Genomic DNA, 13,946 nt, shown 5'->3' with positions numbered 1-13,946 from the left:
AACACCTAAGAGAAATAAAAAAGAACATAGAGAGAGGAACTTTTCATTAAACATTTATTGCTCTACATGTACTTAAAATTGATTGGCTAGAGTACCTTCTCCCATATCTGATTTGAAAATCAGTGAGGATACCATCAAAAAAGTCCGAATCACTCTAGTATATTATGGTAGTACATACAAAACTCTAAGAAATCTATAAAAACTTCTTGAAGTAATTAATGAGTTTAGAAAAAGTCACAGGACACAAGAAAATATGCAAAACCAATCATATTTCTATATACTAGTAGTGAGCAGTTGGGAATTGAAATTTAAGACAGTACTATATGCAATAGTGCCAAAAATTGAAATAGTTAGATATGTATCTCACAAAATGCACACAGAATCCATTGTGGAATACTAAAATTCTCTGATGAAGATATAGACTAAATCTGTTGAATTTATATTGAATCCTTATTAAACTAAATTGAGAAACATTGTAGTTCCATGACATAAGCCAGCCTTATTTGTGAAAGTGACTTACAGTTAAGGCCTTTGGTCCTCATGCCAGGAAGAGGAAAGGCAGGGATGTAGGGAAATAAATGAATTACACAAATGTATGTAAACAAAGGCTATTTATTCAAAACTCTTCATAGCAAGAGATTCAACTATCATCATTTGTGCATGGCAGAGACTCAGAGGCAGAGGAGGTGTGGGAACGTCATATAGTGATAAAAGGGGAAGGTTTCATGTATGCTCTGTCAGAAGACTGTTGGCATGAGGAAGTTGGAGGTGGATAGCTAGAAACAGGGCATCCTATGTGATCGATTTCAGAAGCATATTTGGCGTTCTCCTATTGGTCCTGAAGTTGGAAGCAAGGGCCAAAACATAAGGAAGCTGGAAGTCATGGCAACATCTTGACTATTTGGGGTCCATTGCTGAGAGATTGGTGTTTGGCTTCCTGGGCTAGTTACTACAGAAATTGTGGGTTAGTGTTCTGTTGCCATATGTGTTCGGGCCATTGGCCATTTGTATATTCATCTCTCAGATGGCATTCTGAGGAAAAGACACTGGAAATCCTCTGAATATATGAGTAGTCCTCGGCCAGCTAAACACACAGGAAAAGAATATTCTAGGCCTAAGGTACACCTTTGCAAAAACAGTGAATCCTGTTTTATGTCTTGACAGAATGATTGCTTATAAGTTCTACACACCATAACCATATAAATGATGCAGTGGTGACATACATACATAGCATACACATTATAAAAATATAAACAATTCTATGTTTTATTAGTATAAAACACTCATCATTCTACATTCTCCTTATTTTGAGATTGAGTTTGCCACGAGGGACTTCTACATTCTATTTTTAATTCCCTCCACTCCAGGATGATACTCTTATACTCTAACAATACTGTCAATCATTTGAATTTATAAAAGTCTCTGCTCCCCTCCTCACAAAGAAGTTATTCAGTCCACACAGAGCCAGCTCAACTGTCAAATTCTAAAAGAGCCATCAAATGGTCATCAGGTTCTCTATAGCTTTACTTTGTGGAATTAGGCAGACAATAATCAGTTCTATTGTGTATTACCAAAGGCAAAATTTGATACCCGATTATGTTCCATTCTCCATAATGAGCAATAGTTATGAAAACTGCTGGTTAGAAGAATTATTGACAGCAAAAGTATAGAATGCTCATCATTTGAAGAGCTTAACAGTTGCCCTTGCTTCTGTTCAATGGCTTCTAAGATATTTCTGCTTTGGTTTCTTCTCATGGCTTGTTAATCTTCTACTTTTTTAAAAAATATATTTATTTATTCATGAGAGACACACAGAGAGAGGCAGAGACACATGCAGAGGGAGAAGGAGGCTCCCTGCGGGGAGCCCGATGTGGGACTCGATCCCAGGTCTCCAGGACCACACCCTGGGCTGAAGGCAGGTGCTCAACTGCTGAACCACTCGGGCATCCCACTTTTTATTTTGGAACCTCTTCTGACTCTTAAATTTTTCTGCAGATTCTCATGATCTACTTAAAATATGAGATAAGTAATTGATAAAGTTGGCTTTCATCTTAAAGAGGTGAGGAAATTCTTCCTTATCATTACAAGAAATATGAAAGACATCTAATGATTTTTTTTTCTTGTAAGACCTGTGTTACTCAAAGACAGTAGTAGTTTTTCTGTCAACCATGGCTCAGCTTTTACTACCTTGTTTTCCAGCAACACCTTCCAGGTTAACTCCTCAAACATGGCCTCCCCTCCCACCACGATTAGAGGTAGGTAGCATCTAGCTCATATATAGACCATTTCCTTTAGGAAATCATCTTTGGAAATGAAGTGACACTGTGGCCTTGAGTAACTAAGGTTTGCGCCGTACGTTTTTATGCTGCCCAAATATCAGTCAGACACATATCCTGATTATCTACAATGCTGCATAACCAAAGCCACAGTTGAGATTTCCCCATGCATACACTGGGAATGACAGGAGGAGAGTAGAATGTTTCCCTGCTGTTAGATGCAGCTGTAGTCAGACACTCAACCATACCCATGTCCAGGCTCCTGTGCCGGGAACTTCTATGCTTGGGTCCTAGAATGCTTCTGGGCAACTTCTGTGTATGTCCCTGGTTCAGATTTCACCTGCAAACCCTCCAGTCTGAGGTTCGTACTTCATGTCCAGGATTAGTATCTTTGTAGAGTATCTAAGAATCACAGTATCAAGGCCACCCAGGAAGGTGAGAAGCTTCAACTGTGGACTTGTAATTTTCCCTTATGGATCTTACTAAGGACAACAACTGAACAATAATAGTTTTCAATATCGGTGCTTGCTGGGATATTTGCATTTTCAACACACATGCAATACATATGCACCAACACAACACTCTGAGTTGAGTGTGACAAAATCCTACAGCTGTTCCACTTCATGATTCTTTTGATAGGAAAGAATAAAAGCCAGCTTTTCTCTCATCTTCCGGGTCTCATTACTGATGTCCATGCACATGTGCTTGAATGACATCATGCCTATCTCCACACTAATGGGAAATAACTGATAGTGTCCTTTTTTTTATTCTAAAGATTTTATTTATTTATTCATGAGAGACATACAAAGAGAGGCAGAGACACAGGCAGAGGGAGAAGCAGGCTCCCCACAGGGAACTCGATTTGGGACTCGATCCCAGGACCCCAGGATCACAACCTGAGCCAAAGGCAGATGCTCAACCACTGAGCCACCCAGGAGTCCCTGATAATGTCCTTATAATCAAATCTATACTTAGATAAAAACACAATTTATTTTTCTCATGGAAACATCAAAGGAATATAACTTTGCCTAAAATAGAGACCAAGTTGTGTGTGATCTCTCATATCAAGCAGCTCTCATGAATCACAGTGTCCAAAACATCTGTGTTTCAGAAGAGGACCAGGCTTTTCTATACAGGATTATAAATCTTGTTCTGATCTTTTTCCCTCAAACAATGGAACAGTTTGTCTTAGGGATGAATTGATGACTCCACATCTGAGATAATAGCTATTGTACCTCTTAAAGTTTGGAGGTTAAAACAACAACAACAGTAGCAACAGCAGCAAAAACTTACACCAGGCCAAGAAAACTGAGAGTACTCACACTATAATTATTTGCTTAGATGTCTGTGGCACACTCAAATTCCAAAGGGCAAGAATGTGTTGAATTCATAGTTGTGTCCCCAGAATCTAGCTGGGTCTGAATAAATGCTCATGGAATAAATAAGTAAGTTAAAGTTCTTCCCCTCACCATTGGACTCAAACACCTACCCCTCTCTTTCTTTTATCCAATCATTACTTATGTTTTAGTAAGCCCACTATCTTTTCCCCAACTGATCTCTTCTTCTCCCAAATGCTGTATTTGGTTGAGACTGTTTTGTGCCTGTGCTATAATGACAGTCTCCTACCCAACTTCCCTGCATCTCCCCACCTGAGGGCATACTGCCACCGGTTATCTCACTCTTCTGGAAATCCAACTTTCTTATTCCTGGTCTTAAAAACCTTCCAAAATTTCCCCATGGCCTGCACAGTGATTTAAAACCTGTTGTTGTTTTTCAGAACACTAGGGTTTCAGAGTAACAATTTCAACATTCTTCATTTGATTCAAATCTAATCTTTTTAAAGATATATGCTATTTTTAAAAGTGGCACCAGAACTACCCCTTCTGGTCAGATACTTCTTCTAAGAACAACAAAAACTCTGTACATTATATCAAAAACAAACATGAGAAAACTCAGAAGTGAGAGGGAAGAAGTAGGACAGAAGTAGGACCTACAACATGGCACTGTGGTGAGTTCCCTGAGTATTCCTTTTGTCTCCTATATCTCATACTCAAGCTAAAGAAGTGGGCAACTCAAAATGCCAAAAAGTACAGACAAAAATTTCTCTAACAAAGCCTGCTCTCTAGCCATAGGACCAGGAAAGGGAAAACCCAGATACACAAAAAATCCTTTGGAAAATAATATATCTGCCTTAGCAAGACATCACAGAGAAAAACGTGGTCCTTTTCCAATCCATGACAGCAAAAGCCAAATGGGGAGTTTAAACATTATCCCTCATAAGCCTGTAATGAAGCCTCCAAATACTGAACACTAGTGGGTGATGTCAGAGAAAGTCAAGTAGGATTCTGAGACTTCCACATCCACTAGGCAACAAATGACTCCCCCCAAGATGTCAGTGGAGTCCACATGAGGAGTTTGGATTTCTTTCTCCATTTGGCAGTAAGGATACAACTTTCCTTATCACCACTGGGAGAATAACAAAGGAGGCCTAGTGGAGAGTAGGTCTTTCATTACAGCCCACCTGTAGTGAAGCTAACACCCTTTCTTATGGTGTCAGTCTAGGCAATGTGAAGAGCAGTATCAAAGCATTCTTACCTCTCCCAGTCAGGGAGCTTCAGTAGAGATCTACCTGGCAGCTGGAACTCCCACTTCCACCTGTCAGTAACTAGGAATCCTTACCTCTGGTGCCAGTGGATGCAGAGTGGGAAATCTGGACTACTACTTTCACCTGGTAGTAACGAGACAGAACCACATCAACCCTTCCCATGCCAAGGCAGTGTTAAAGGATGCAAATTAAAACAAAAGATTTAAATAAAAGCCTGAAATCATTATATAATAACCAAAAAAAATGTTCAGATTTCAGTTGAAAACCACTTTTTATGCTACAAACCAGGAAGATATAAAAAATGAATGGAAAAAAAGACAATAAATAGACAACATCGAAATGACAGAGAAATTAAAATTACCTGCAAAGCTGCCATCATAAAAATACCCCATAAGCAAGTCTAAGAATTCTTGAAACCTGTGAAAAAGAAGACATTTCAACAAAGAAACAGAAGATATAAAGAACCAAATGGAGATTTTAGAACTGAAAATACAATAAGCAAAATAAAACACTCAATGGATGGACTTATTAACAGAGTAGACTGGACAGAAGAAAGAATTAAAGATAAAACAATGGAAATGACACAATCTGAATGAAAGAGAGAAAATAGACGGAAAAGAAAACTCCAAAAAATGAAAGAAAAGAGACTCAGGGACCCATGAGACCACAATGAAAGATCTAACATTTGTGTAATCAAAGTCCCAAAAAGAGTAAAAGAACAAAGATAGGACTTATTAAGTACTCATAGAAATAATGGTGAAAATTCCTCCCAATTTGCAAAATCCATAAACCTACAATTCAAGAATCTGAGCAAATTCCAAATAACATAAACCCAAAAATGTACACTAAGAAACAGTATGGTCAAACTTCTGAAAACTAAAGACATAGAAAAAAATTCTTGAAAACAACAAGAGAGAAAAAGCATCTCACCTACAGGAGAAAAACAATTTCATTAGTTGTGGTTTTCTGTCTTGGAATTGTGGAGGCTGGAAGGAAGTTACACAGATTTGTCAAGCACTGAAAGAAAGGAACTTCCAGTCCAGAATCCTATTTCCGGCAAAAATACCTTTTGGGAATGAAGTAGTACTCAAGATTTCTCAAGTGAAGAAAAACAGAGGATTTGCCACCAATAGATTTTCCCTAAAAGAATAAGTAAAGGAAATTCTATCAACAGAAAGGAAACAACAAACAAAGGAATTTTGGAACATAAATAAGAGAATAAAGAATATGGTAAACAAAAGTAGGGGTAAGTATCATACCCTCTCCTTCTTCCTTCTCTTCTTGAGTTTTAAGGCAATTATACTACAAACAAGTGAAGTTAAGGAAATATAAAGGAAGATATGTCTTCTATACTTATCTGGTAAAATGATGAAACCATATGTATTTTATGTGTATATGTTATATATATGTAAATATATGTATAAAACATCTAGAGCAACTACTATAACTCTATATAAAGAAAAACAGTCACATAGATTATAGACAAACATTATAGATAAGCCAAAAATGGAATTCTCAAAATGGAACAAGCAACCTTAGGAAGTCAAGAAAAGAAATCAAAGTCACTAATTATACATCAGTGGGTTAGATAACCCGAGTAGAACACCTGAGCAGAGACCTGAAACCATAAAACTCCTAAAATAAAACATCAATGGTAAACTCCTCGACATTGTACTTGGCAATTATTATTTTGTATTTGACACCAAAGGCAACGGCAACCAAATGAAAAATAAACAGGTGGGACTACATCAAACTGAAAGCTTTTGTACAGCGGAGTAAACCATCAACAAAAGAAAATATACGTAATGGGAAAAATATTTGCAAATCAGATGTTCAATAAACAGTTAACATCTAAAATATATAAAGTACTCATACAACTCAATGGCAAAAGGAGTAGCTCAATGTTAATGTGAGAAAAGAACATAGACATTTTTTTTTCTGAAAAAGATATACAAATAGCCAACGAGTACATGAAAAGGTGCTCATCATCACTGATCACCAGGGAAATTTGAATCAAAATCACTATGAGATATAACTTCACACTCGTTAAGATGGCTATTACAAAAAAGACAAGGAATAACAAGTGTTGGTGAGGATATGAGAAAAAGGAAACCTTTGTGCACTGTTGGTGGGAATGTAAACTTGCACAGCTATACTAGAGAACAGGTTAGAGGTTTCTCAAAAAGCTAAAAATATTTAACAACTATACAATCCAGAAATCCTACTTCTGAGTGTATATCCAAAGGAAATGAAATCAATCTTTAAGAGATACCTATACTACCATGTTCACTGCTGCATTATTTACAACAGCTAAAGTATGGAAACAAATGTCTATCAATGAGAGAATGAATAAAGAAAATGTAGAATACATATACAATGGAATATTATTCAACCTTACAAAGTAGGAAGTCCTCCCATTTACGACAACATGGATAAACTTGGAAGACATTATACTGAGTAAATCAGCCAGGCAGAGAAATAAAAATACTGCATGGTTTCACTCATAAGTGGAATTAAAAAATAAAGTTAAACTCATAGAAACAGAGAGTAGAAGGGTGGTTTCCAGTGGGTGAGGCGGGTGGGAAAAATTGGGAAAGATTAATTAAAGGATACAAACTTTCAACTATAAGATGAATAAGGTATGAGTATCTAGTATAGTTGATAATACTGTATTTTAGTTTAGTTTAAAGATTTTATTTATTTATTTAAGAGAGAGACAAAGATAGTGATAGAGATAGTGAGAGAGAGCATGAGCAGGGTGGAGAAGAAGCAGCCTCCTCGCTGAGCAGGGAGCCTGATACAGGGCTTGATCCCAGGACCCTGAGATCATAACCGGAGCTGAAGGCAGATACTTAATCACTGAGTCACCCATGTGCCCAGATAATACTGTATTTTATAATTGAAATTTGTTAAGTGAGTAGAACTTAAGTGTTCTCAAAAAAGAAAAAAATTAGAAAGGTAAATATGTGGCATGATGGATGTGCTAATTAACTCAGTTGTGAAAATCTTTTCATAGTGTATACATACACCAAATCATTATGCTTCACGTTTTAAATATATTATGATCCTGTTAATTACATAAAGGTAAAAAAAGAAAATGTGATCCAACTATATACTTCTATAAGAAGTTCATTTCAAATATAACCATTTAAGCAGAGTGAAAGTAAGAGGAGGAGGAAAGGCATAGCGTAGGAAAATTAATCAAAAGAACATAGAAGTGGCTTTCTACTTTTATATTATTGTTATTATTATTATACTATTATTGTACTACTATTATGATATTAATAATAAAAAAGTGGACTTTAGAGGAAAGAGAATTACCAGAGAAACAAAAGGACATTATATAGTAATATAAGGATCAATCCATCAAGAATCAAGAAGACAACAACAAACTCACAAAATATGTGAAGCAAATACTGATAGAACTTAAAGGAGCAACAGACAAATCCACAACTGTAGTTGGAGACTTCAATCTCTCTCTCTTTCAGTTTTGATAGAATTAGACCAAAAACCAAGAAGGATGTAAAGTAACTCATAACCTATGGAATCTAATTGGCATTTACAGAACATTCCATCCAATGACAGCAGACTACACATTCTTTTCAATTGTCCAGAGCACATGTACCAATGTAGACCACATTCTGAGCCATAAACAAACTGAACAAATTTAAAATAATTGAAATCATACAGTGTGTTCTGTAATCACAATGGAATCAAACTAGAAATCAGTAACAGAAAGGCAACAGGAATATCTCCAAACACTTGGAAACTTAACAGCACCTGTATATGATCCATGAGTCAGAGAGGAAATCTCAAGGGAAGGTAAAAAAATACAAAAGACTGAATGAAAACGAAAGTAAAACATATCAAAATTTGTGGGATGCAGCAAAAATAGTCCTGAGAAAGAGATTTATGGCACTAAATGTATATACTAGAAAAGAAAATCTTAAATAATCTAAGCTCCTATCTCAAGAACCTAGAAAAAGAAGCACAAAATAAGCTGAAAAGAAGCAGAGGGAAGTCTTGGCTGGAAGTCTTTCTTAGGAGCATCCTCTGTAATCTGAAACTGACTCCCATATGCAGAGAGAGGGGAGAAAACCTAGACACAGGTCATTCCAGATTGGAAGGTGGCAGTTTCATAAGCAAAGGAACTTACATACAAGATTTATCTGGGGGGGGGGGGGGACACAAAACGAGTTGATTTCTGCACCCACTAGCCACACCTTAAGAGTTTATATAGCAGCTTTCACTGGAGTCAATCATGCTACCACTCAGATGTTCTCAACACCGCATCATTATTTCAAGGCTATGTCCTTGGAGCAGCCTTTGGGCGCGGGGGTGGGAGGGTGGGGGGGTGGGAGGGGGTTGGATGAGGTGGGGGGGCGGGGATAGCAGGGGAAACCCACATGAAAAGGGAGGGAGAGAGGAGAGGAGGCTCTGATTGGCAGGGTCCACCTTGCAAGTCAAGCAGTAGTTACATCTCCTCAATGCACCCTCCAGCAGGGAGGACATAATAAAGATAACAGTAGAAATCAATGAAACTTTTTAGCTTTACAAAACAAAACAAAAAATGGAGAAAAACAATGAAACTAAAAGCTGGTTCTTTCAAAAGGTTCATAAAATTGATAAGCCTCCGGGCTGACAAGAAAAAAGAGAGAAAGCACAAATTACTAATGTCCAGAGTGAAACAGAAGATATCACTAGAGACTGTTCAGATGTCAAAGGAATAATAAGATGTAGATGAAGGACCATTCCTCAAAAACACAAACCATCAGAACTCATCCAGTAAGAAACTGATCATATAAATAGCCCTATATTATTAAGGGAATTGAATCTGTTATTTTAAAACTCCCAAAAAAGAAATCTTCAGGGTCAGATGGTTTCACTAGAGAAGAATTAACTAAATTTGATACAATCTTTTCCAGAGAGTAGAAGAGAGAAAATACTTGAAGCTAGTATTAACCTGATATCAAAACCAGATAAAGCAGTACTATTAACAAACAAATACAAAGAAAACTAAAGACCATAATCATAGAATTCAGTGATATAAAAAAAGCACTATATACAATGACTAAGTGGGGGTCATTGCAAAGCTTGGTCAATATAGGAAAGTCAATTAATATAATCTACCATATTAACAGGTGAAAGAAGAAAAAGCATGTGATCATATCAATTGACATTGAAAAGTCATTTAACAAAATTCAACACCTTTTCATGTTATAAAAAAATTCTCTGCAAATTAAGAATAGAGGAGACCTTCCTCAACTTGATAAAAAAAATTCACCGAAATCCTACAGCTAACATTATATTATACTCAATGGCAAAAGACTGATTGTTTCCCCCCTGAAATTGAGCATAAGGCAAAGGGGTTTATATTGCTGTTACTCAAGAAAGTACTAGAAATCTTAGGATAATAGGAAAAGAAGAAGAAGGAGAAGGAGAAGAAGGAGAAGAAAGAGAAGAAGAAGAAGAAGAAGAAGAAGAAGAAGAAGAAGAAGAAGAAGAAGAAGAAGAAGAAGAAGAAAAGAAAAGATAATAGGAAAAAGAAGGAGAAGGAGAAGAAGGAGAAGAAGAAGAAGAAAAGAAAAAGAAAGAAGAAAGAAAGAAAGAAGGAAGGAAAGAAAAGAAAGAAAGAAGAAAGAAAGAAAGAAAACCATCTAGATTGTAAAGAAAGAAATACAACTGCCCTGTTTGAAAATGTCGTGATTATCATGTAAAAACTCCCAAATAATCTACCAAAAATCCCCTCTTAGAACCAATAAATTAGCTTAAAAATGTCATAAGATATAAACACATGAAAATAATTCAATCTCATTTCTATATACTAACTGAAACAAGTAGAACCTGAAAATCAAAACACAATACCATTTACAATTGCTCCTAAGAAAATGAAACACATAAGTCTACATTTAGTAAAACATGTACAGGATCTATATTCTAGAAACGACAAGGTGCTGATAGAAAGATAAACTGTGTTCATGGATTGGAAGACTCAATATTATATAGATGTCAGTTAAACTCTCTTGATCTATAGTTTGAATGCAATACCAATAAAAATCCCAGGAAGATATTGTATAGGCATAGACAAACTTATTCTAAAATCTATAGTGAAAGAATAGGGCCTAGAAGAATGGAAACGAATTTGAGTAACAGAAATAAAGTAGGAAGACTCCGTCTAATTGATTTCAAGACTATATAATTAAGGCAGTGTGATATTGGTGAAGCAATAGATACATAGATTGATGGAACAGCATAGAGAGCCCGGAAATATACCCCACAAAAATTCCCCTAATGGATTTTTTACCAAGACACAAAAGCAATTTAATTGAGTAAGGATAGCTTTTTCAACTAATGGTGTTAGAGCACTTGGACATTCACGGGCAAAAGTTAACTTATTTTGAACTACAGACTTAAATGTAAAATGATTAAAAAAAATAGGAAAAAAGCTTCAGGAGCTGGGACAAAGCAATGAGTTCTTATACTTGATGACAAAAGCATGATTCTTCAAAGAAAGAATGATTAATTAGACCTCATCCAAATTCAAATTTTACTTCCGCAAAAGACTATGCTAAGTGAATGAAAACAAGAGCTATAGGTTGAAAGAAAAATATTTGAAATCCATATATCTGACAAAGGACTAGGATTCAGAATATGTAAAGAGCTTTCAAAATTTAACAGTACCACCCCCAATAATCCAATTAGAAAATGGACAAAAGACATGAAGAGACATTACCCTGAAGGGGATATACAGATGGCAAATAAACCCATGAAAAGATGTTCAACACTATTACCAATTAGAGGAATGCGGGTTACTTTGAATACAAGTCTTTGGGAGGATATAATGAGGTTTCATTCCATAACTATCAGAACAACCAACTGTGTCTACACCAAAAACTGGTAAGGATGAGGAGAAACTGGATCACTCATACATTACTTGTGGGAATGTGAAACAGCATAGACATCTGAATGACAGTTTAAAAAAATAATATATGCTTTTTCTACAACCCAGAAATTGTATTCTTGGGAATTTAACATAGAGAAGTAAAAATTGTTCTTAGAAAACCTGAACACCTATGTTCATAGCAGAATTATTCATAATAATCAAAAACTGAAAAACCTAGATATCCTTTACAGGCTGAATAGTTTAACTGTGATACATCCATACCATAGAATACACACTGTCAATAAAATGGACAAAGTATTGATATACCCAACAACCTGGATAAATTTCCAGAGAATTATGCTTAGTTAAAAAAAATCTCAAAAGTTTAGATACTGTATTATTCCATTTGTATAACATTCTAAAAATGACAAAATGATGAAAATGGATAACAGCTTAGTACTTGCCTGGGGCTTGGAAGAAGACTGAGGTAGGAGAAAAGGGGATAAGTGGATGTATCTATAAAAGGGTAATTTAAGACATCCTTGTGGTGATGGAAATATTTTCTATTTTGACCGTGTCAATATGGATATTCTCCTTGTGATATTGTATTATAGTGTAGGATGATCTTATTCTAGAGAACTAAGCAAAGGGTACATGGTTCTCTTTGATTATTTCTTACAGCTGTATGCAAATCTACAAATATCTCAAAATAAAAATCTTAATTTAAAGCAAACATAGAAACACAAGGAGTGACAGCAAACAACATTCATACTCAATATGTTACATGTCAAAAGTCAGCATGTTCCAGATTGCTGAGTAGTTACCTAGTGTTGATGAGGCAATTAGTTTCATGTAGACAAAGGATAAAGTTGGCTTCTGTGTACATAGTTAGATTTTTATAAATATGTCATTGCTTATGCATGTCATAACTTTTTATTATTCTTCCAATAAATAATGTAAAATTAAACCAAGAAGTACAAATATTTTTAGAAAACTCTGGTTTGTGAATGTTTCCTAGTGTAAAATTCTACATTGGAGAATCTATCTATAGTACATATAGATGAATGGTATGTGGTGTGAAATTAAATATCAAGGAGAATACAGGTGCAGTCATCTGTGCATATATTTTTATCACATGTGGAGGATATTGAGCAGTGTCATATCCAAGTGTTTTAAGACTTTTTTCATGCTTCTGTGATGGCTTTTGTTTTGTGAAAAGTAATTGTAGCTTAGTAGTTATTAACTGTTGTTAACAAGTAAAATCTAAAATAGAAATTACTTATTATGGTCGAGGTTATTTTAATTCAATAACATCCCAACATTGCAAGACAACCTTAGGATGTGATAGATCATAAGTGGTAAAAAGCATGAGTGATGGCATCGAGAAGATGTGGATTCTAACCCAAGCTAAACCTCCATCATGTCCAGGGATTAGCTGTTGCTTCTCCATTTGAAATGCTAACATAGAGAGTCCTGCCTCAGTCATAGTTAAAACACCAAGACCAGGCCTTACCACCAGATTCGGTCTTTGTTCATTGAATTATCTTAGTGCCTTGTAGAAAATTAACTGAATGTATATGTGTTGATTTCTATCTGAAACCTCTCTTCTGTTTCCTTGATCTATTTTTCTATCTTTACACTAATACAAATTTGTCATAAGTACTGTAGATTTGTACTAAATCTTGAAATCCAGAAGTATTGGTTCTCCAATTAAGATCCAATTTGGGTCTTTTATCAGATTATTTTGTCTATCATAAGTCTTGTATTTTTTTTTCTTAAGGATTTTAATAATTTACTTGAGAAAAACAGAGAGAGGGAATGAATGGGGGAGGACAAAAGAAACAAGCAGACTCCTCGTTGAGCACAGAGTCTGTTGTGGTGCTCATCTCAGGACTCCAAGATTGTCAGCTGAGCCAAACTCATATGCCTAACTAACTAAGCCACCCAGGCACCCCCAAGTCTTTGTATTTTGGTTCCAATTTTAGGATCATCATTTTAATTTCTATATAATAGCCTAGTGATACAATGACAAGTTGCAATACATAGATCAATATTTTATTTATTCTTAAAATTAAAAAAAAAGTTTTATTTACTTTAGAGAGAGAACACAAGTATGAGGGACAAAGGGTGAAGGAGAGAGAATCTCAGGCAGACTCTGCGCTGAGTGGGAGCTTGACTCAGG

The sequence above is a fragment of the Nyctereutes procyonoides genome, unplaced genomic scaffold (assembly GCF_905146905.1).
Source record: "Nyctereutes procyonoides isolate TBG_1078 unplaced genomic scaffold, NYPRO_anot_genome, whole genome shotgun sequence".
Taxonomy (NCBI): domain Eukaryota; kingdom Metazoa; phylum Chordata; class Mammalia; order Carnivora; family Canidae; genus Nyctereutes; species Nyctereutes procyonoides.
This window is presented reverse-complemented; position numbering follows the sequence as displayed.